The sequence below is a fragment of the Triturus cristatus genome, chromosome 6 (assembly GCF_964204655.1).
Source record: "Triturus cristatus chromosome 6, aTriCri1.1, whole genome shotgun sequence".
NCBI lineage: Eukaryota > Metazoa > Chordata > Amphibia > Caudata > Salamandridae > Triturus > Triturus cristatus.
In genome coordinates this window covers 2305859-2329539 of record NC_140589.1, presented here as the reverse complement: position 1 = coordinate 2329539, position 23681 = coordinate 2305859, and the positions used below count along the sequence as shown (strand labels likewise).

General features: G+C 49.1%; 1 long non-coding RNA gene across 1 annotated transcript in view; it reads left to right on the top strand.

Annotated features, from left to right (window-relative positions):
• The first annotated feature begins 2902 nt into the window (after positions 1-2902).
• LOC146813614 (uncharacterized) overlaps positions 2903-23681 on the top strand; it is a 35952-nt gene continuing 15173 nt past the window's right edge. The window contains exons 1-2 of the long non-coding RNA XR_014962879.1: positions 2903-3546; positions 5879-5907. This is a non-coding gene — a long non-coding RNA (uncharacterized LOC146813614). The remainder of the gene's footprint in view (positions 3547-5878; positions 5908-23681) is intronic.

Here is a 23681-nt window from a genome sequence, read left to right as displayed (position 1 = left end):
CAGTCCATGATGTGGGAGCATGATCCCACCCTTCTAGAGGGGACGACATGTAAAACGACAGAAATCCTATAGAGCCCTGGCATCACAAAATGGATGCCACCAGCACAGACACTGGGCTGCCCTCCTGCTGCTGACCAAAACTCGCAGTGGAGGAGGCCCAACAAAAGGCATCCTGTCACAGGGAGGTGTCACCACCTTCCAGACAGGATTTAGTGTATTGGAGCTGGGTGGGTGCACTCCTAGAGTGCTTTGAAGTCCTGCACTGGGGGAGCAGTAGGCTCCTCTGTGCATATGCCAGCTCAAACCGGTTCAGGGCTACTTGTCCCTGCTCTGGCGCGAAACTGGACAAAGGGAAGTGGGTGTAACCACCCCCTACCCTTACCCTCCCAGAGGAGTGGTCATAGAGCTAGTCCCTCCCCTAACTTCACTATAAGATAGCAATCTTTGCCATTGCAAAACAGATAACCCTGGACGATGCTCTAAAAAGAAGAATCCTGGCCCTTCGACTTTCCACTACCTTTGGAAGACAGAAGAATCTCCCTTGGAGTCAAGGAGTGACTCCCCTGCTTGGCAGGCATCAAAAACCTTAATCAACAGTTGCAAACTTTCCCGCTCCCGCTGGAGTTCGAAGTCCCTGCCGACCCAGAAGTGGATTTCCTGACTTCTCGACGGCCATTGTGAGTCCCCAGCAGAGCTGTGGTGAGTGGACCCCATGAGTGATGAGGAACAGCAATACCCGGGGGCCGTGCACTATTGTCAAGTGCAACCTCTTCACGATGTGCTATGAACTTGTGCATTGGACCATTTGTGGCCCAAGCCTCCAGCAGGTTTTGCAGTGAAAATCAGAGGCCTACCCCATCCCGAGTGACCATGGGCTCCTGTGAAGCACTTCCTGAAGAGGCGTCTTCACGATCCCTTGTCCATTGGCTTGTGGGTCCCCCAAAGACTATCTTATCAAAACAAAGGGCTCCTTTGGTTGCTCCAGGCCTGTCCTCACTTACCTTCGCTGGGTGAGTCCCTCAGACCTTGCTGGTCTGTACCATCGACTTTCTTCACTCTACACAAGACTTGCAGTTGCTAAGGCTTGTTGACTCCAATCCGGTCGCCGACACTGCAGTCAGCTGCAGATGTTGTGGGGCACTCTGAATCCAGCTGCTGGTTATTGTCGATCTTTCCTGGACCTCGTGAGCAAAGAGTCAAAACACCATCGTTGACCTGAAATCACCCGACATCTGTGGTCATCCATCTTCCTGGCCACCGGTCACTGGCAAGTGACTTTGAACACTGTCCCTTCAATTTTAAGGTCACCTCCATCTCGAATCCACCCTTAGATTCCACCGGACACCTCTTCAGTCGACACAAGCAGCAAGTCTTCTTTGGTCTCCATAGAAAACAGCTACACGACCCGACACCAAAAGACACCAATGCACCCGGCTTCCCAGGGTGAGGTAACTCGTGCACTCCGGTGCCCTAGTGTTTGTTGGCCCTCGAATTACTTACCTTTTAAGTGGCTTGCTTGTAGAGTTCCTCGAAGTACCCTAAAACTTTAAAAATCAAACCGCGACTTGCACCATTGTAATCAATGGGGAACCCGCGGCTGTGTACACACACTGCACGCATCTCCCGTGGGCCTGTTACTTACCTGCTAACACTGCAGTAGTGAAGCCCCAGCGATTCCCCAGGCCCTAGGCCTTGTCATTTTGCAAGTCGAAATTCTTATACCATTTTTTTAGTATATGGTCTGGTACGCCCCTAGGGCTCCAGACATATTTGTGCTTAACTTATTGAGAAACGTTGAATTTTGAATGTGTATCTGGCTTCTAATCTCATAAAGAGATTAGTAGAGTGTGTCTAGTAATAAATACATATATATTTGCTATATATACCTGTGTGGTGCCCTTTCATTTGGTAATTCAAGAGATTATAAGGTAAAACAAGCTGCTTTACATTCCTCAGAGACTTAGCCTGAAGGCTGCTCTCCACAGCTACCACTAGGATAGCTTTCTTTAAAAGGTTGTCTTAAACCTATCTACCACAAGAGTCGAATTTGACTGGTGCAAGGTGGCCACTATAACTAGTGACCAGCATATACCAGGCCAACTTCTCACAGTGGGGCAGCGAGGCCTCCAAATGGGGGGCCGCAAAGTATAGTTGGGGCTCCCCTGCATCTTGATACGTCCAGAGAAAGTCTCCGGCTTGTTGTTCGAATTTCCGAAAGAACGCACCTGGAAAACAGAGTGGAAGATGAGGGACAGAGTCAAGGAGGCGGGGTGAAACCACCATTTTGAGTAAAGGTACCCTCCCCATGACCCTAATGGCAGGGTGTACCAATGTGTAATCCATGCATGTGACATCATCACCACTCTTGTAATGTTCCATCAACAGATCTGCACGGTACAGGGTACCTGAATGCCTAATACCTAAAGATGTGCTGTCGCCAGTCCACGCGCGTGCCTCTCATCCCTAACTCGGGGTTGGCTATCTGCAGGACTTCAAACTCCTCACGCACACCTTCAAAGCCCTCCAGAACATGGGCCCAGCCTGGCTCAATAGCCAAATCGCATTTCACAAACCAACCAGACACCTCTGCCCGGCAGGACTCCTACTTGCAAACACCCCACACACACAGAACCAGAACCGGAGGTCTGGCCTTCTCCTGTCTGACCCCAAGAGTCGGAAGCGATCCGCCCTTAAACATCAGAGCTTCATGTCGAGTTCTTGAGGGCTGCAATAAGCCAAAGACCCCGCTCTTCAAATAGAACCATTCGCCAACTCTGGCCCTGGCTAGCTGCATGTGCAGGGCACTCTCGGGAGATGGCGCCCTTTTTAATTCAATAAAACAACATATCAAGAGCCAGGGAGGGTGATTGAAAGATGTAACTGTGGACGAGATTGGAAATGCAGCACTGGGAATAAAAACTGCAGGGGAAGGGGAGAGTGTGAGGGTAGGTTGGCTCTGGAATCCAGTAGCATCAATTGGTGGCTGTGAGTCTGCTGTGGTCGGAGAGAGGGTGCGCATCTCACCCCTCATCGGTAGGGTCGGCCTGGAACAGCAAACAGGCCTGGGCACCACAAGCAGAGTGGCCCTTCTTAGTGGACTCGAAAGCTGAAAGGTGGCTCATGATTGGGTCAGTTTCGGACTGGTAAAGACAGGCTGTAGACGTGGTTTCCAAGGAATCGGAGACTGCCTGGATTTGAGCTTGCTCAAGGCAATGTTTGTTTTAAGATAAGGGGAATTAACAAAAAGAACCGAAGCAGCGAAGCAGCGAGCCAAAAAACCGGCTGACAAATAACCAAAGGAGACCAGCCCATCGGGCACTGCCAGGCTGACACTCCTAGTCGGTTTCCTGCCACCCCCTCAGCAATTGGCAGCGATCTCTGGGGTGAGCCCTCCGAGCTCACCAGTCACGTGCGCACTGTAGGTGGTGGGGGGCACCCAGGTGTCAGGAGTCCACAGGATATAAAGACGGAGGAGTTGCTGGAGGAACTGAGCTCTGAAGGAACTGACAGACGCTGTAGCTGAGCAGAGACGCGGACAGTCGTGAGGTGAGCTGGAAGGGGGTGGCACGAGGGGGAAGGGGTGCTAGAACAGTACCAGGACAGAGAAGGGAGAGGAAAGCTGAGCAAGGAGAAAGGCGAAGGAGTCAGCAGCGCTGCAAGGCCAGGGGGAGCTGCTGAGGAGCTATGATGGAGCGTCGGGAGTAAAACGGAGGACAGTCGCAGATACAGAAGGAGCTATGGAGGAGGAGAGGGAGATACAGAAGGAGCTATGGAGGAGGAGAGGCGCAGATACAGAAGGAGCTATGGAGGAGGAGAGGCGCAGATACAGAAGGAGCTATGGAGGGAGAGGCGGAGATACAGAAGGAGCTATGGAGGAGGACAGGGAGATACAGAAGGAGCTATGGAGGAGGAGAGGGAGATACAGAAGGAGCTATGGAGGAGGAGAGGCGGAGATACAGAAGGAGCTATGGAGGGAGAGGCGGAGATACAGAAGGAGCTATGGAGGAGGAGAGGGAGATACAGAAGGAGCTATGGAGGAGGAGAGGCGGAGATACAGAAGGAGCTATGGAGGAGGAGAGGCGGAGATACAGAAGGAGCTATGGAGGAGGACAGGGAGATACAGAAGGAGCTATGGAGGAGGAGAGGGAGATACAGAGGGAGCAATGGAGGAGGAGAGGCGGAGATACAGAAGGAGCTATGGAGGAGGAGAGGCGGAGATCCAGAAGGAGCTATGGAGGGAGAGGCGGAGATACAGAAGGAGCTATGGAGGGAGAGGCGGAAATACAGAAGGAGCTATGGAGGAGGAGAGGGAGATACAGAAGGAGCTATGGAGGAGGAGAGGGAGATACAGAAGGAACTATGGAGGGAGAGGCGCAGATACAGAAGGAGCTATGGAGGAGGAGAGGCGAGAGGGAGAGCAGAGGTTAGGGAGGAGAGAGGAGAAGATGTGAACAGGTGAGTGAGGTCGAGCACAAGAGGAGGAAACGAGGGACATTGAGGGAGAAGAGGGGAAGTAAATGCCCTCATCTCCTCTCGTGCCCCAGCTGGCTGTGGCGATGCAGCTGAAGGGAGGGAGCTGTGTGGAGGAGCAGTGAGAGAAGGTGAAAAGGAGCTGTCCGAGCAGCTAGAGGAAAGAGACCAGAGGTGGGCTTCAGAGGGTCTGGAAAAGGGCAGTTCTGCAGAATCAGACAGAAGGACAGAGGGGTGAGCCGGAGGAGGCGAGGGCGGCAGAGAGGCTGGAGGAGAGAAGAGGGAGATGGGATGAGAAGAGAGGGAGTTAAAAGCCCTCGGAGGTGAGAGACAATGTACTGCTGCAGAACGAGCTCGCATGGAGTGGGGGGGGGGGGAGCTGTAGAAACAAGAGGGAGGCGCAGCAAACGTGGGGCAGTTGAGGCTTGCTGAGGAGAGATGTGGCACTGAGTGGAAGAGGAGTGATATGACATCGGTGCATGTCACCCTCAGTGTTTTACACAGAGGTCCCTTGTGGGCGACCATCAGCGCTCTGCAAACCACCGGATATGACACCCCAGGGGGCAGCGGGACCTGCGCAGATCTGCTCTGTGCACCGACTGGGACACACGCACACACACACGCACACAACACATCAAAACAGCAAAGTGACTCGAATACTGACACTCAAGACGCAGCGTCCATCAAGGACATGGTGTGAAGCAGTTAGTTGGCAGAGGGCGGGGTCCTAGCTTAGATTTACTAATTAATGAAATGAAAAAGAGCTTTACATACAATAGCCCCATGTTCGAGAGGAGGAGAAGAACATGAGTAAAGAGGGGGGGGGTGTACGTGTTTCCACCTTTCCCATCTCGCTGGGTTAGTCTACACTCACGATGCATGGCACACACAGGCTGGGCCAAGGGTCATAGAGCAGACCGCTGCCCATTAGAGCTGAGATCCTGGTGGCCCTGGATGCACCAAGACCCCCAGGATTAATATAGCATGGCCCATGCACTAAGTACCCCCAGAGAGGCGCTCACTTGTATGTTGAAGTACATGCCCTGCTCCCATGCGACTCGGTGCCACTCTGGTAACTCACTCCTAGCCCCCTCAGAGGACGAACAGTGGTATCAGCTCCCGTTTTTTTTGAGTAGGGGGATTACTCTTGCATCCTTAAACTTCCTGGGGACTTTCCCTGTTTCTAGAAAGAGGTTGATCACAGTGTGTGACTGATCTGAAGGTTGGGCACGCACTGTACAAAGGCCAATGTAAAGTGTGTTATTTCCAGATCCAGGTAAACTGACCATGCAGTCCATGTTGCTTCGAAACCAAACTATCCACGTAGATTACCCAAGGTTTGTTGAAGCATTGAAGCAATGGCTCACAAGATAAGTCTTTAATCGCTGGCTCTTTGTTTCTCTTGCAGGATCATGACGATGCATTGTGGAAACACAGGTAGGAAACCACATTGTGTTTATAATTCAGGTCACTGGGGCAGAGACCCTACTACTCTCAGGAGGTTACAGAAGGTTCCAGGTGCATGATGTATTTTACAATACAATAAACCAACATGTAACACCTCTAAAAGCAGTGTAAATTCCTTTGCTACCAAGGTTTTTTGCAAAAAAACCAATTTTTTGAGAACTATTATATTAATGCAAAGCAAAATAAATATATTTGTTTACCACAATAATATTAGAGCAATGGAATATATGACGATACAGCGCATACATTTACAACGCATGCCTTTACAGCGCAGTTTTTACATCACAACATCCTTTACAACGCATTATTATACATCGCATGCCATTATATAGCATTTTCAGAAACTACCTTTACAACGCATTCCATTACATCGCATTATACCTTTACAACGCATACCATTACAATGCATACCATTACATCACATTTAAGGTAAGTGTTTGATAGTAAAGAGGTAATAATTACTATTCTAACTCCAGTGAATGCAACAGTAGGGTAAGTGTTGGATAGTGTAAGGGTACTATGCGTTGTAATGGTATGCATTGTAATGACTTGCGATGTAATGCCTGCGTTGTAGTGACATGTGTTATAATAACATGCGTTGTAGTGACATGCGATGTAATGGCTGCGTTGTAATGACATGCGATGTAAAGGATATTGCGATGTAATGACTGCTATGTAAAGGTAGTGCGATGTAATGACTGCTATGTAAAGGTAGTGCGATGTAATGACTGCGTTGTAAAGGTTGTTTCCCATTTTGAAAGCCTCATTGAAGACAATGGAGTACCTCTGGGCTTAAAATAATGGCTGGTATAAGCCTTCTACTCCAACATTCAAATGTTTGTCCCTCTGTTTTTCCCTTTTTAATTTAGAACAATATTTTAATATTCTTATAAGCCTTCGGCACCAGGATATACTGGTTGTTAAAGGCTCTTTTGAGTCTTGGGTTCTGGGCGGTGAACTTCACTCAGTTCGCGGAGTTTGCGGAGTTTTCTGCACTCTGCACTCTGCTGAGCTCGCGGAATGCAGATAACTCCTCTTTGCGATGTGCAGCAGAGTTTTTTCCCCGCTCGCGAATGGTAAGTTCGCGAGAAGCCACTTGGGTAGAATTTCCACCCGAGCGGCAGGAATACCAGAACAAACTGCAGTTCGTACTGCACTTTGCCACTCGCTGAACTTCGCTGAGTTTTTATGTAACTTTGCGGAAATCCGCGTACCAAAACTCCGCAAACTATGCCCAGGCCTGGTTCTGGGCCCTTAACCCTTTAACTGCTGAGCCTTTTTCCCCACAGTGTTAAGCTCCTCAATGGCTATCTAGGGTGTTTTTCTGTTATGCCTCCATAATGTTTTTCCACATAAGGTATCCACACCAAATGTGTGTCTTTTTGTCCCATCGCCATAGGAATCGTAAGAGTACACAAAGTTTGTGTATTCCCTTGTAGAGAACTGTGAAAATAGCCAAAATATAGCAAATTATTAGGGGAAAATTAGAAAAAGTGACCGCAAAAAAAAAGTTATTTTCCCTAGAAAAAGCAACAATGAAAGATTTGCTGTGATCAAATCGCCATCTCCAGCTTTCAGGATCATGCAGATAGCTATCAAACAAGGTTTTATCACCGTTTTGCCATTTTACTAAGAGGTAGATTATTTATCCTAATGTATGTGCTTTCAACATGCTTCCAGGGTGTGTTGGAAACAGGTGTGAAACACTTTGGTGATCCCAGAAAGTTATACATTTTTGAAAAGTAGACATCATTCTGAATTCAGCAAGAAGACATTTGCGTAGATCCCTGAAGGTTTTCTTAAAGAAACCAACTATTTAACAAGAGTAGGAAAAAACTGCAATTTGTGAAACATTTTCATGTTTAACTTTTTGTCATGAAGGCCGGTTTACAAAAGCAAGATACCATTGCATCCTTGACACCATTTTGGTTGCCGGACTATGCAGGGTTCATAGGTTTTCCAAGAACCAAAAGCATTCAGAGTCAACGACTAAGTTGCATCGTACAATGATTTTGCATTCTGTACCGACTATGGAGCAATTCATACGGTAAAATATGAAGAGTGAAACATGGGTCTGAGGGAAGCCTGTGTATTTCTGAAATGTACATCAGATGTTGTGTGTAGGAGAAGTAGATTTTTGTACATCTCTGAATATGTGGGCATCCATACTAGCATGTGATTCAAAAGTTATTTTGCAAAATGTCTTCTTTCTTACACACTGGCTCACATGTCGAAGGCACAGATGCAGAAAATCCAATTGGTGATAACAAATATTCTAGTATTCTGTGTTACGAGGTGTCTCCCGATGCAAATTGTACCCCACTCTTTGCAATACAATACACCCCAAAATGCAATTTGGAAGCATCCTATTTTATTCAGCAGAATCCATCCGTGGGTAGCTGTGGATTTTGAGCCCTAGCTCAGCCGGCATCTAAGGAAGCCTACCAAACCTGCACTTTTCTGAAAACTAGACTTCAGGCTGGCATTAGTGTGGCACCCAGAAGCCCCTGCAAACCCCTATCACTGGATAAAACATATTTTTACCTCATATTTGTCTGATTGAATGTTCCAGAATCTGTGTGGAGCCACAGATTTGCTATCACCCATATCTCATGATAAAATGGTACCTCACTTGTGTGAGTGCACCATGCGCCTGTGACAGGAAAAGGCCTAAAACACAACATTGACAGATGAAAGTTTTCCACCCAAAACCGTACATTTACTGCAATGTTGATTACTGTTGAATGTGGGCCTTAGCTCAGCCACAGCCAAGCAAACCTAACAAACCTGTACATTTCTGGTGGCGTACAGGGTGGCATGGCTTGCATGCCGCTCAGTGTGTTTTTTAACCCAGAAGTGGTTGCAAATTTCAAACTTTGCCTAAGAACATATATTTTCCTCCTATTTATTTGTTGGAAATCTCTGGAATCTGTGAGGAGCCTCAAATTTCCTACTACCCAGGGGTTCCCACAAGTCCCCCAATAAATATGGTAATGTGTGGGAGGGCCTAGTGCCCAAAACAGGAACAATCTAAAAAGACAATATGAACCCATCAAATGTTTTCCTGAAAATCAACTATTTTTTTGCAATTTGTACAGCTATGAGTTTGGGCCTTACCTTATCTGGCACCTAGGGAACCCTAGCAAAACTGTACATTTCTGAAAAGGTTCTCCAGGGTGGCATGTCTTGCACAACTCTGTTTGATTTTCTTTAACCTAAAGCCCTTAGAAACCTCAAACATTGGAATTTTTTTTTTACACATTTCAGTGATGAAAACTTATGGAACTCTGGGAGTTATTACAAATGTCATGCCATCCAGCATTCCTCTAAGTCTCATGATCAAAAGTGGTCCTCACGTGTGTGGGTGGGCCTACTGCATGCCACAGAAAAGGGCCCAAAAGGCAACATGTACACGTTACACTAAAACCAACCTTTTAAACAAAAATGTATGGGTAGCTTTGGATTTTGGGCCCCAGATCAAACGACACCTAGGAAAACCTACCAAACCTGCACATTTCTGAAAAATAGACAGGTGGGAGAGTTCAGGATGGAATGATTTATTTTGCTCTCACCAGGTTTTTTTTAACCAAGAAGCCCTTGAAAATATCAAATTTTAGCAATAAAAAAAGTTTCTTCAAATATCTGTGATAGAAAGTTATAGAATCTATGGAGAGCCACAGATTTCATACCATCCAGCAGTCCCATAAGCCTTCTGATAAAAATCGTACCTCACTTGTGTGAGTGGGCTGAGTGCCAGCGAGTGGAAAGGGCCCCAAAAGGCAACATGGACCCATCATCTTTTTCCACTGAAAACTTCATTTTTTTTGTAATATGAAAGCTGTGGATTTTCTGCCTTAATTCAGCCGGCACCTAGGGAAATCTACTAAAACTGCACAATTCTGAAAACTAGAAAGGAGGGATAATCTAGGGTGGCATGACTTGCATGGCTCTAGCCATGTTTTTTTAACAGGAAGCCCTTTTAACCTTCCAATGTTTGCCACCAACATAGAGGCTTATTTACAAGCCCTGTGCGCCGCTAGAGCATCACTTTTTGTGATGTTCCTGTGGCGTAAAGGGCTTAGCAATATCTGCAAGGCCTTGTAAGACCGCCCTGCCAGGCTTGTTATGGCTTTGTAGATATGGAGTGAGGCAATACAGTGCAAGTCACTGCGTTGCCTCACACTGTGTCGGGTAGGCGTGCCATGGGCGTTGCACTGGGTGTTCCCAAGCAACATCCTTACATTTTGACACATTCCCAGATTTACAAACGGTGAAATGTGGGAATTCGTTAAAACCATGCACCTTCCCAGGGGTGGCGTAACAAGAAGGAATAACATTATCACTCCTTGTTTTTTCCTCGTTCCATGTGTGCTGCATTCTGCAGTACACATAGAAAGAGGGAAGTTCTCAAATGATTGTTTTTATGCAGGAAGGTGTCCCTACAACCCAGACGCTCTTGCCTGCATTGGTGCGCAGCTGCTAACCGTGCACTGGCGATGGCTGAAAAGGACAGGAATGCAGCGTATCTTTTCGATACGGTGCATTCCTGCCCTTTTGAATTGGCTTCGGGCAACGCAGCAACATGACTTGCGGCACTGCCTTATGCCAATTCCTTGTAAATGTGCCCCATATATTTTACTCACATTTCGTTTCTGGGATGGAAATTCTGCAATCTGTGGGAAGCCACAGATTTCCAAAGATCCAGCATTACCCCAAGTCTCCTGATCAAAATGTCACTCAGATGTACAGGTGGGCCTAGTGCCTGAGGCTTGAAAGGGCCCAAAAGGCAACATAGACACATCAACCAACCCTTTTTTCCATTTTGGGTAGTGTTAGAAATGGGGTTCTCTGGTTGACAATGGCTGGCCACTGTCCAAGTAGGGACCCTTCTTCCTAAGTCAGAGTAAGAGGGCTACACCCTTTGATAACCCCTGCTCAACCCTGTGGTAACGTAGCACGAGCAGCTAGGCTTATCTCAGAGGCAGTGTGTGAAGCATTTATGACCATACGCAGTAATATAATGTGGAACACTACAAATGGACACCACTCAAGTAGTTATAAAAAATAGGTATATTTATATAGACTTAATCACAAGACCAATAACAGTAAAAATCCACAATACTAGAAAAATATAATTACTTTAGAAATGCTGCAAAAATAGTTCAAGGTGCACAAAATGATGCTCAGTTCAATGCAGTGGTCTCTGCGACCCTTTTACTCACAAAGTATCTTGATTCCGTAGCAAAGCAACAAAAATGTCGCTAAGGAGTTGTAGCAATAAATTTCCTCACGTTAACCAGCGATGCGTTGAATCCTTACCGCAAGGGAGGATGATGCGCTGGGTTGCGGGCAGGAGAAAGCGACAAACTCCCTCACGCTAAGCCGGTGATGCGATGAAATCATTGCCGCGAAGGGAGGATGATGCACCGAGCCTGTTGCGTGTGCAATCTTGCTGCGATGGAAGGAAATGGCGCTCCGCGAGGGAGCGACGATCCTGATGCGATGCGGGGAAAATGGCGAGCGCTCGGCGTCCGCGCTGCGATGAGCTTGATGCGATGATTTGGGGTTAGCGAGCGCTTTGGGGCCCGCTAACAAGCAATGTGACAATCTTCGTGATAGCGGGCGTTTTCAGGCCCGCAGTCAGGTGCTGCGACGAACATCGGGATAGCGGGTGTTTTCAGGCCCGCTGACGGGTGATGCGCCGATCTTCGGAATAGCGGGCGTTTTCAGGCCCGCTGACGGATGATGCGATAATCTTCGGGGTTAGCGAGCGCTCGGCGACAGCTGAGCGACGATTTTTCTCACGCTCACCAGCTGCAGCAGCTCGCTAACGGGGGACGATTTTCAGCACTCTCTTCTCAGCAGTAGAACTAGAGGCCCTGGAACTCACAGGAGCCTCACCTGCAGATAGAAATCCTCGCTGGGAGGAAACAGGAGGCTGGTGGTGGAGTCTGATGTGCCTGAGACTCCAGCAGGAGGCTAGCTCTCTTCTAGCCCTTGGGTGATTGCTGTAGCAAAAATAAAAGTTCCTTCAAAGTCCTTTTCCTCTTCTTCCAAGTCCAGTAGTAACCACTGCAGGCCAGTCCCAGAAACAGCACACAAGCACAAGGACAGTCCTTCTCCTGCAGATTCCTGTAGTCACACGGACAGAGGTTCTTCTTGTTGTCCAGGAGCAATACAAGTTGTAGGGGTTTGGGCACAAATATTTATACCCCCAAAGTCTTTGTTCTTAGGAGTCACAAGTCTCTGAACCCAGCCAGAACCAGTTCTGCCCAGCCCTGGAGCAATTTGTTTACCAGGCTGCATCCTTCCTTTCAGAAAGAGGGGGTCTGCCTTCAGACGCACAGTGGGAGGTGGAGCCAGCATTCACCTTGCCAGGCACAGCCCTATTCAAGTGCAGGAGCTACCCCTCCCCTCACTCCAAGGCAGATCTCTCTATTCAACCCAGGTCTGACTCAGCCTGCCTTGTCCCTCCAAAACCAGACAGCCAATACACATAATAGCAGAGCACACTGGAAGGCTTAGGCAAGAAAGTACCTATACCCTAAAAGTGGTAGTTTCAAACACAGAATATAAAAATAACCTTCACTAAAAGATGTATTTTAATATTCTGAGCTCAGGCATTCTAAATTCGTTTTTCTACCATGTTCTGTGGGTCTGTTAGGACTATAGAATGTAATAGCCCAGACCTCCCATTCTGGCCTATGGACAACAGGTAGCCTTACAGTAGTGAAAACGAAATTGGGTGTAATTCACTACTAGGACATGCTACACACATCAGAGCATGTCCTACCTTACACATACAATGCACCCTACCATAGGGGTGACTCACATGATGCCAAGGGAAGGTTCAGGGGCTGGGAAGTGGGTGCAATTCACAGCCAGGATGGCAGTTCTGGACTGCACGCTGACACTGCAGTGGCAGGTCTGAGACACACTTTACAAGCTGCTTCTGTGGGTGGCGCAAACCAGTGCTGCAGGCCCACCAGCAGCATTCGGTTTACCAGCCCTGGGCACACATGGGCCACACTACTGGGGACTAACAGGTAAACCAAATAAGCCAATCAGGGATGTACCAATTCACATAGTCATATTTACACAGGGAGAGCATATGCACTTTAGCACTGATCAGCAGTGGTAAAGTGCCCAGAGTCATAAAGCCAACAAAAACAGGTTAGGAAAAATCCAGGAGGGAGGCAAAAAGCTTAGGGATGACCCTGCAAAAAGGGCCATTTCCAACAGGTAGCTGTGGACGTTGGCCCCTAGCTCAGCCGGTACCTAGGGAAACCTACCAAACATGCACATTTCTGAAACCTAGACACCCGGGGAGGTCCCAGCTGACATGAATTGCATGGCTCTCACCAGTGTTTTCTTACACAGAAGTCCTTGCAAACCTCAAACTTTGGTGATCAACACAAATTTCCCTCATATTTCTGTTAGAGAAAGTTCTCAATCTCTGTATAGTCATAAATCTCCAACACATAGCGTTGTCCCAAGACTCCTGATAAAAATTATACCTCACTTGTGTGAGTGGGCCTTGCAGCCACAGGAAAAGGCTCACAGTGCAACATGAACGGATCGAATTTTTCTACCAAAACCAATGTTTTTATCCAAAAGCCCTTGCGAACCTCAAACTTTGGCTAATAATATATATTTTTCTCACATTTTTGTGTTGAAAGGTTCTGGAATCTGATGAGAGCCACAAATCTCCAACCACCCAGCATTACCACAAGTCTCCTCATAAGAATGGTACCTCACTTTTATTGGTGTGCCAAGTGCCCAGTGCTGGAAAGGGCCCAAAACACTACATGGACACATAAACTATTTCCAAAGAGAAACATCCCTTTACAATTTGGGTAGCTGTGGAGTTTAAGCTGTAGCTCAGACGACACCTAGCGAAACCTACCAAACATGCACATTTATGAAAACTAGACACCTGGGGGAGTTGAATGTGGCATCAATTTTGGACCCTAGCTCAGGCAGCACCTCGGTAAATCTCCACATTTGTGAAACCTAGACACCCAGAAGAGTCCTGCCTCTTATGAAGCCTGTTGCTCTTGACAGGCTTTTATTATCCAGAAGTCCTTGCAAACCTCAAACTTTGGCTGAAAACACATTTCTGAAATCTACAGGAACCCACAAATGTTCTACCCAGCATTCTCCTAAGTCTCCCGATAAATTCCTCACTCATGTGGGAGGGCCTTGCATCTGCAACAGGTAAAGGCCCAAAATGCAACATGGACAGACCACATTTTTCTATCCAAAAACGGACCATCTTCTGCAATGTTGTTGGCTGTGAAATTTGAGACACAGCTCCTCCGGCACCTAGGGAAACCAACCAAACTTCAAACTTTGACTAAAAACACATTTTCCTTACATTTATGTGAGGTAAAGTTCTCGTATGTGCTGGGACCCATACATTTCCTACCTTCCAGTATTCCCCTACTTCTGATAAAAATGGTACCTCTCTTGTGTGGGTGGTCCTAGAGTCCTGAGGACTCCCTTTGACCTAGGTTTGATCTGGTCCTGTTGCCGACACTATGCTCAGCTGCACAAGTGGGGCAGCACTTTTATTGGGACAAGGTGGGTAACGTCAGGTGGTAGGAATTTTGTGGATGCCTGCTGATTCCAGACCTTGCCTTCACCGAAATGTAAGGAAAATGTGTTATATCAGGCAAAGTTGGAGGTTTGCAGGGTATTTTGTGGAAGAAAAGGTAATGAGATCCATGCAAGGCACACCGCCATGTACTCTCCTGGATGTCTACTTTTGAAACATGCCTGTGGTTGGTAGGATCTATGGGTGGCAGCTGATCCTGGTCTCAAATACCAAGGCTACCTCTATTGCTGATCTGTCCATGTAGCATTTCAGGGCATTTTGTTCTACAGTTTATTGGGGCACCCACACAAGTGGGGTACAGTAGTTGTAAGGAGAGATGGGTAAACAGTGGTTGTATGACATTTGTTGCTCGCTGCATATTCCATAATTTTTGCACTTTGAAATGTGAGGTAAATATGTGTTTTTTCCAAAAGTTTGAGGTTTGAAAGGGCATCCGGGAAAGAAAACTTCTTGAGATCCGAATCAACCCACACAAACCTGGACTCCGCTGTTTGTCAAGTTTTAGGAAACATGCTGGTTTTGTACATTTCACTGGGTAGTAGCTGATCATGGCCTCAAATTCTATAGGTACCCCTACAACAAAAACCTAGGTTTTGAGTGGAAAAAAAGATTGTCCATGTTGCTTTTTAAGCCCTTGGCTTTTGGGGCCAGTAGGCCCACCCTCAAAAATTGCATTCCAGCTTTATCTGGAGACACATAGGAACACTGGGTGGTTTGGCAATGTATGTATTGCCACAGATTCCACACATTTCCATCATGGAATGTAAATAAATGCCTTATATTATCCATTTACTCAAAGTTTTCATTTTTCTGGGCATTGCAAGAAAGTGAGTGGGAGCAATGCAAGTTAAACATTCAGGTGTTCAAAATGTGAGAGGTTGTTATTGTTCCTTTGAGGTGACACCACTTCTAAAACCGGTTGTTTTTTTCCACATCAAATTTGATTGGGTTTTAGCAATACGTCAGGGCCAGAACAGCCTACAAATATAAATAGGAGGTTGTAAAATATACCCCCATGAACAACTGTAATACAAAAACTGACAATCCCAGACATCCTACCCACGCGCCCACCGTCCCCGACAGAGCTCCAATCAGATTCAACATTCGACCCACATTGCAGACCCTTGTGCGGTGGCACCATAGTTTTGACTTTGACATCAAGATGGGAGTCCATAGTAGGGACTGGGGACAGTATTATGCCCCAGTAATCAGCCCATTGCTGCCATATCTTTGCGTGTTTTTAGGGGCAACCCCTTGCCTGGAAAGCCGCTACCTCGAGGCCCATGCTAGGGTCCACTCCCATTTTCCAGGCCACATTCTGGCAATGTCTCTTTTCGATAGTGTGAGCCCTAAAAACAGTAGCTGCTTTGTATGGCTGTTCCCCCCTTTTACCTCCGTCCAGCTTGACACTGCTTGGAGGAAGGTATCCTCCTATACCACACAGCGGAGGCACACAGGGAAAGCTATTATACCCCTTGAGCCAGAGACATAGCCTCGTATAATAGGCCCTAGGTAGGTATTTTAATTGTATTAAGCAGAGACGTACTGCTATCGCTGCTGCCCAGGGAGCCTCCAGAGCCTCCAGTCATCATCCACCAAATCTTAATGTTGGCCTCCCATGCCATCCTTAAGCTTGACCGTGTGGTAGAACTATTAGTAATCAGGGACTGATAGATCTGGGTGATCTTATGGGTACTCAAGTCACCCATTAGAAGCTTCCCTTCCAAATCATTTAATTCTGCCGCCTCCTGGAGATTACGGAGACAGGGGTGGTGGAGCTGCAGATATTAATAAAATTGGCTACGATGTAGCTGATCATCATTTTACAGCTCCTGGAACGATTTTAGCACTGTGCCCTGCATAACATCTCCAAGCTTACATATACATTTCTGGAAGCTGCCCAATAAAGCCACTTGTTGAAGGAGATTGCCCTGCTACAGAGGTGTCCCTTGCATCAGTTTCCCCCACCATCCCACCTGTCTGAGGGAGTGTATCCACAAGTCTATGACCACCTGGGTCGCCGGGGGAAGGAACCCCACCCTTCTCCCACTATATACGTAGTCAAGCGGGGAGGCCTTGCCTATCGCTCATTTGCATAAGCTGGGTTATCTCTGGGGCCATACCACCAGTCATTGACAATCAACAAGTGGGGGGTTGCAAGGTAGGACTGACATCTGCAGAGGCAATGTCCCCACAGTATGTGGGCTGGAAGCATGCAAGAATAGGGATACGAGCAGCCCCTTCTCCAAAGGAAACCACTTAGGACTTCGTTAACTTGTCAAAACCATGACAAAGAGATTGCGTTGGGGTAGTTCTGAAGTTGATATACCAGTCGGGGCAAAGAGACCATTTTGAATATTGTGGACTGTCCTAACAAAGATAATGGCAAAAGGGACCATGTCTTTAATTTCTCTTTGATGCATGATAATACCAGGGCTAGATTGTGAGTCAACGATAGCATCGAATCTGGAGAAACGACACACAATAACTGACCCACAGGCAATCGCAAATACATTTGCAGACTACTACTGCTCCGTGTACCGGTCGACCTCCAGCTCCTCCATTGAAGAATCGGAGCAGCTCTTCTGGAATATCCAAATGCCGACCCTCACAGCTGACGAAAGAGATGCGCTTGACAGTGCACTCACAGACGACGAACTGGCGCAAGCGATCCATGGCCTTCGTACTGGTAAGGCATCCGGTCCTAACGGACTGCCAATTGAGCTTTACAAATTGAAAACGGATGCTATTGCTTGCCACATGCGCAATATGTTCAATGAGAGCCGCAATAAGGGACTCCTGCCTTACGACCAGCGAGTAGCCACATTCTTGACGATACACATGGATGGTAAGCCCAAGACCCACACCTCTTCCTATAGGCCAATTTCTCTGTTAAATGCCGAACCCAAAATCCTTACCAAGGTGCTAGCAAATCGCCTGATACCAGTATTCTGCAACCTCATCCACCCTGACCAGTCGGTTTCATGCCCCAGCGCAACACTACGCTAAATCTACGGCACGTTCTTGGCGTTTTGGGCAGACTGGTCACCATTCTGGAGGCGGGGTGGTGGTCTCGCTGGATGACACAAAGGTGTTCGACACGCTAGAGTGGTTTTATCTCTTTGCAGTCCTGACTAAGTTGGACTTCAGCCTGGGTTTCATTGGCTGGGTGCGGCTCTTGTATTCTGAGCCCCTGGCGCAGGTGGTAGTTAACCACAAAAAGTCTTTGATGTTTGGCCTGAGCTGGGGGACCCGCCAAGGGTGTCCTCTCTCGCCTCTCCTTTTTGCCCTGTCCTTGGAGACTCTGGCGGCGTGAATCCTTTGGAGACCCTCAATTTGAGGGCTCAAGTGGACGGCGGGATGGGAGGATCGCATTTCCCTTTATGCGGTCAACATCCTTCTATTTTTGACCTCCCCCAAGTCCTCCTATGAGTTGTCCTTGATATTTTCACCATCCTTGGGAGGTACTCGGGTTACAGAATAAACTGTAGCAAGTCCCTACCATTAGAAATGGGATCTCTGGTTGGCTAAGGCTTGTGCCAAAGCCAGGCAGAGACCACTACTCTAGTCAGGACGAGGGAGTTACACACCAAAGATAACCCCTGCTCACCCCATTGGTAGCTTGGCACGAGCAGTCAGGCTTATCCCGGTGGTGATGTGTAAAGCACAACCCACACACAGCAACAACACACTAGGCACACTACAAAAGAAACTCCATACAAGGTTATATCAAAAATAGCCTTTGTATTATCATTAAACGCATTAGGATAGTAATCACACAATATACACTGTGCCAACTGGCACTGGGCAATATTTACAGGGGATTACATACACCTGACAGGGCCAATTGGGCCACTGTCAGAACCATCACAAGTACACATAATAAATGTAGAACCAATAATAAATGTAGAACACAACCAGTAACTACTGCATTCTGCGCCAACCTCATAAGCATAAACACATTATGCCATAACCTCACCAGCATAAACACATTATGCGATTGTAGGAACCTGGGGTCACCAGGCCCTAAGGGCGGTAACGTGGTGCGAGCTGGTCGGGCAACTAGAGGGCTATGTGTTAAGCAACCATACACCACACGCTTCTCATGGACTAGGGACACACACAATAAGTGACGCCACACCGTTTAAATTATGCAAATACTTCAAGTTTATCCACGTATAGCTGGTCAGTTGCAGTTCAGGAAATAACAAGGCGATACATGCATCATAATACCATCAATCAGTAAATACAGCAATCTTGGCGATATATATGCAGTGCTTAACCTCATTCATGTACCCACTGCAGATGGCTAAGTGCGGGTGGTTATAGCGCTGTGCGCGCTTATGTAAAGTCTTTCCCTGAACAGGCCGTCTAACACAGCGTAATACTTGTAAGGGGGAACATTGGATTCATCAACATGGCGCCTGTCGAACTGAGCGCTCCTCGTGACCACTGGCCCCTAGTACTGTGAAGCAAGGCATATAAAACACAGCGCTACGCGCAATCAGTTGCATGTGGAAACGTTTGCGTAGAACAGTTATCACAACGCGTTACTCGTAATCAGTTGCATATCATTACCTTCGAGCAGAGCATATAACACAATGCGCTACTCGCATTCCTGGGCATGTAACTACGGTCGAGCAGAGCATATAACACAGTGCGCTACTCGCGTTCCTGGGCATGTAATTACTTTCGAGCAGAGCATATAACACAGTGCGCTACTTGCATTCCCTGGCAGGTAATTACTTTCGAGCAGAGCATATCACACAGTGCGCTACTCGCATTCCTTGGCATGTAATTTACTTTCGAGCAGAGCATATAACACAGTGCGCTACTCGCATTCCTTGGCATGTAATTTACTTTCGAGCAGAGCATATAACACAGTGCGCTACTCGCAGTCCCGGTCTCTCCGGCTGGAGAAGCAGGGTCGGTGGCGTGAAGCGCCACACGAGGGTAATGTCAGTCAGTTCTTTGGGCGGCTTCCAGCGGGGAGGGTGACCGGACTTGAGGAGCGGGTCCCTATGCTCCGGTGCAGTTCACAGAGCACCGCGCTCAGTATTACAGAAGGGGGGACACGGACAGGATCCCTCGGCGGGGTCTCTCCGTCGCGCAGGCAGGGGAGGGGACTCCCACGGAGGGGACAACCCGGGCCAAGTGCGGTGTGGTTTCCAGACCAGCAGGGGGCGCACCAGGGGCGATCTCGGCCTCCGGGCTTACCTCCGTCTCGGCGTCAGCAGGCGTCCATCCTCACGACGTTGGGGGAACTCGGTTCCGACCTTGCGCACTTCCTCACACGGCTGCGACGGCAGCGACGGGGCCCCGGACTTCGCCTGGGCCTCGCGACACAGCAGGGCACTCCTCCAGGCCTCCAGGCCGCGGCGGTGAGCGCGCTGGCTTCGTCGTCGCAGGGGGGGGGCTCAAATTAAGGACGGGGGTAAAGTGCTCAGCGGAGCACGCTGCCGGGGGTCCCAGACCAGGGCAGGGAGCGCAGGGGTCACAGCGCTAGTACCTGGTCGATCCCCGGTGACTTGGCAATCGGCTTAGTATTTCGTTCAATAGGGTCGCTTGGACACGCAGTCTCAGCTCTGGCATTCAAGGCTTACAGCTCGCTCTTGTCATGCAGTCTCAGTTCTTAAAGTTAGGTTTCAGTTCTCAGTTGACAGATGAAGTCTTTTGGCGCAGATGTATCTGGCGCCCTTAAGGGGTTCTGTTACAGGGGTAGGGATGGAGAGGGCGACTAGGTCCTTCCTAGTCAGGTTGGCAGAGAGTCTCTGGGTCCTCCTACTACTGGGCAAGATCAGTGGGATTCACAGGGCACCTCACTCACTTGAGAGGCAGTACCTAAATCCTGTCACTCTCAGAGGCATAAGTCCCTGGCTAGGCCCTACCGCCTACACTCCTGGTGGATTCTTCCAGCTCTGCTTCACCCCAATGGCCAACTCACCACAAAAGTTTCCGTCCCACTCTTAAGTAGCCCTAGGTCAGGTGACCTCTAGCCAAGGCGGCAAAAGTAAAACCCCACCTCCCTTCTAGAAGGTTCCAGCATCTTCCAGGAGCTTCCCCACTCTACCTATGGGACAAAAAGGCGGGCTGGTGTCGCAACATTGTTGTGGGTCCCAGCCAGCTCCTGGCAGCTAGGGTGCTACTATGAAAAACGACCACCCGCAGTAGCAGGGGTCTGTGGCAGCCATCTTGGGAGAAGTAAGCACCTGCACCTTAACACTACAAAAACGAAAAAAATGAGGGAAAAAGGGCCAAGTCCAACATAACCCCCTTCCAGCCGAAAGCCAGGGTAGACCGATCAATGCCTTGATGGTCTTCCCTGCTTGGGGCAAGAAAAGGTGGACGCAGGCCCGCAACGGCAGGAGCACCCGCAGGTTCTCCACCGCTCTGGAACCCAATGGTTCCCTAACAAACCTCCCTGGACCAACGAAACCACCCCACTGGGGCTCCCTAGCTAGTTGTGGCCAGGACCGGCCCCTGGACCGTCCAGATGTCTCTGTCCCGGGTGATCTCGCGGAGTGGGGGGCAGTAGCCCCAGGCCTGTAGTGCCCGTTGACCACTCCGGTCCTCCTCCTTGCAGTCCTAAACTGCCTCTGGTCCTTCCTCCTGGGGTCCACACCCTTAGGCTGACCAGCCTTCAGGGGCGAGGCTCTCCTCCCCCTAACTCTCCTTCTGGGGTTCCTCACCCTACCCTGCGAGGCACCCTCAGACCACCACTTCCTCCTCAGTCTAGGGCCAAGTCCAACAGCGATCATCTCATAAATCTAAATGCATTAGACAATAACCTCACAAGCAGAACTCTTAGATTAGGGAATAACCTCCTTAACATAAATACTAGAGGCATAAATCATAGTGCGTAAATCGCATTTCCTAGCACCACATAAATCACAGTAGGGCCTGGCGCCCTATCAACCTCACACTGGCCAACTGGATTTCTCAGAGGGCTAAAATGCCCTATGTCCCAAATGTCAGGGCAGCTGCCGATGCAGCAGAATTCACAAGTGTGCAATGCGCTGGGGCAGAGGAGTGCATCTCACTCCTATCTCATTCACAATGCCCCAAAGAAAGTTTGGCCTAAACGTTGCAGCTGACGCTACTTGTCGTGCAGCTGTGAAGCAAAAAAGGCCTGGCACTACTGTGCCCTCTCTTGTCCCACTCCGGGACTTCTAAAACATATGTGCCAAACGTTGCAGTTACCCGCTACGGCGGCGCAACTAAGGAATCGCCAAGAGGCCCTGCTCTGGGGCTCTCTGCACAAACATGCGCCACGTTGCAGCTGCCCACTGTCAGGCGGGGCAGCTGTGACAATATCCCAAAGGGGGGGAGTGGCACCACTGTGCCCTTGGGACTCCCACGGCTCTCAAAACAAATAAGCCCCCATCGTTGGGGCGGCCTGCTCTCTTGCGGGACCGCCCAGACCAAGTACAGGCACCGTGCATCGACTGGCACCAACACGGTGTAACCTCGAGCACCCACTCACTAACTCTGGGAGCAGAACTCTGTTCCAGCCTCTTCCCGCTCCTGGGACCGGCACGACAAGGGGCTGCGTCTGGTCCCGCACTCCGCTCTTCACCCGGTCCGTCTCCTGTGGCCGGAACTTCTCTTGGCATTTGCGGGACTTACCTCAGCTCACGGGAGCCCCGCTAGGCATTGACGGTCTTCTGGGTCACCTTCTCCTGGACGGGGGAAGGCGGAAATGACACCCGCGAGGCCCTGCCCACAGTCAGGCGGACGCACCTGGCTTCCTCCTTCGGCGCTCCTCTTCCCCAGGCCGCGGCGGTGATTTCCTTCGGTGACAGTGCGGGGTGGGCACCTGCCAAAAGGTACCATGATGCTGGGTGGGCACCCGCAAGTTAAATATAGTCAATAAGCGGGGTGGGCTCCCGCTCGTTCCCAGCAATCCGGGGGAATACCTACGCTGGGGATTCCTTCAGGAGTGCTGTGCAGCATAGCGCTGCGAAGCTCCAGCGCTCCTCTCTGCTAGGGGAATTAAAATATAGTGCTCACCAGACACTAGGAGCCACAGCTCTACAGCAAAAGTCCTCAGAAATCAAGGGGGCCAGGCTGGGTCCAGGGAGGCAAGCCCTCATGGCAGTTCCTCCAGGGCCCCAGCAGCAGCACGCCCCAGCAAGGTTCAGGAATAGCACAACAGCACAGATCAAACATGGGGTCACAGCCCCTACATTTATACCACTTCACTCCTTTGTCTGTAGTGCAGGGCTTGGGGGAACCAGATGCAACTGGTTCAGGGGGGATTTAGAGCACTTTGTTTTCCAAGCTCCTCTTCCCCTTTGTCAGGTGGGGGCTAGGTGATCAGGCACACCACAGGGGGCGGAGCCAGCATTGTCCAGGCTGGGTACAGTCCTATACAGAATCAGGGGATTACCCCTCCCACTACTCCCAATGCAGATAACCCATTCAGCGTAGCGCTGACTCACCCTGCCCCTCCTGGAGCCACACACACCTCCCCTGTCACTCACAAGCCACATGTGCAATTCCCATCAGGCAGGCAGGCACATAGCACACAGAGATGCCAACTTCTAAAAGTGGCATTTCGCAAATAATCATCATAAATCCACACAAACTATTGCGCAGCATTTAATATTGCAATTTCATACATACTAAACTTGACCACGATGCTCCTGTCATCCCCGGAATTACCACTGACACACTGATTAGGGAATTCCCCATGCATTCCTATGGGAGGGCAGGCCAACCTTACCAAATGTAACACAGAGAGCGCACGCACTTTACACTGGACCACAGTGCTAAAGTGCCCAGAGTATTAAAACCACCAACACCATGTCAGAGAAGAGGCAAAAAGTTTAGAGATGAACCAGTCAAAAGGGCCAAATCCAACACCTACTATACGTCCTCAGCGGGGATCCCCCACCCCTGCCCCGCGACTGCCCGATACAAGTGGTAAGTGAGGGTTTTCGATACTTGGGCATATTTATCGCAGCCGACCCTAGGCTTCTCTATGAGCGTAATCTGCTCCCCCCTCTGATGATGCTTAAACGTGACGTTGAGGTGTGGAGGCAACTCCCACTCTCGCTCCTGGGGAGGGCGGCATTATTCAAAATGATGTAATTACCGGACTTCCTATACTCCCTGCAGAATTCCC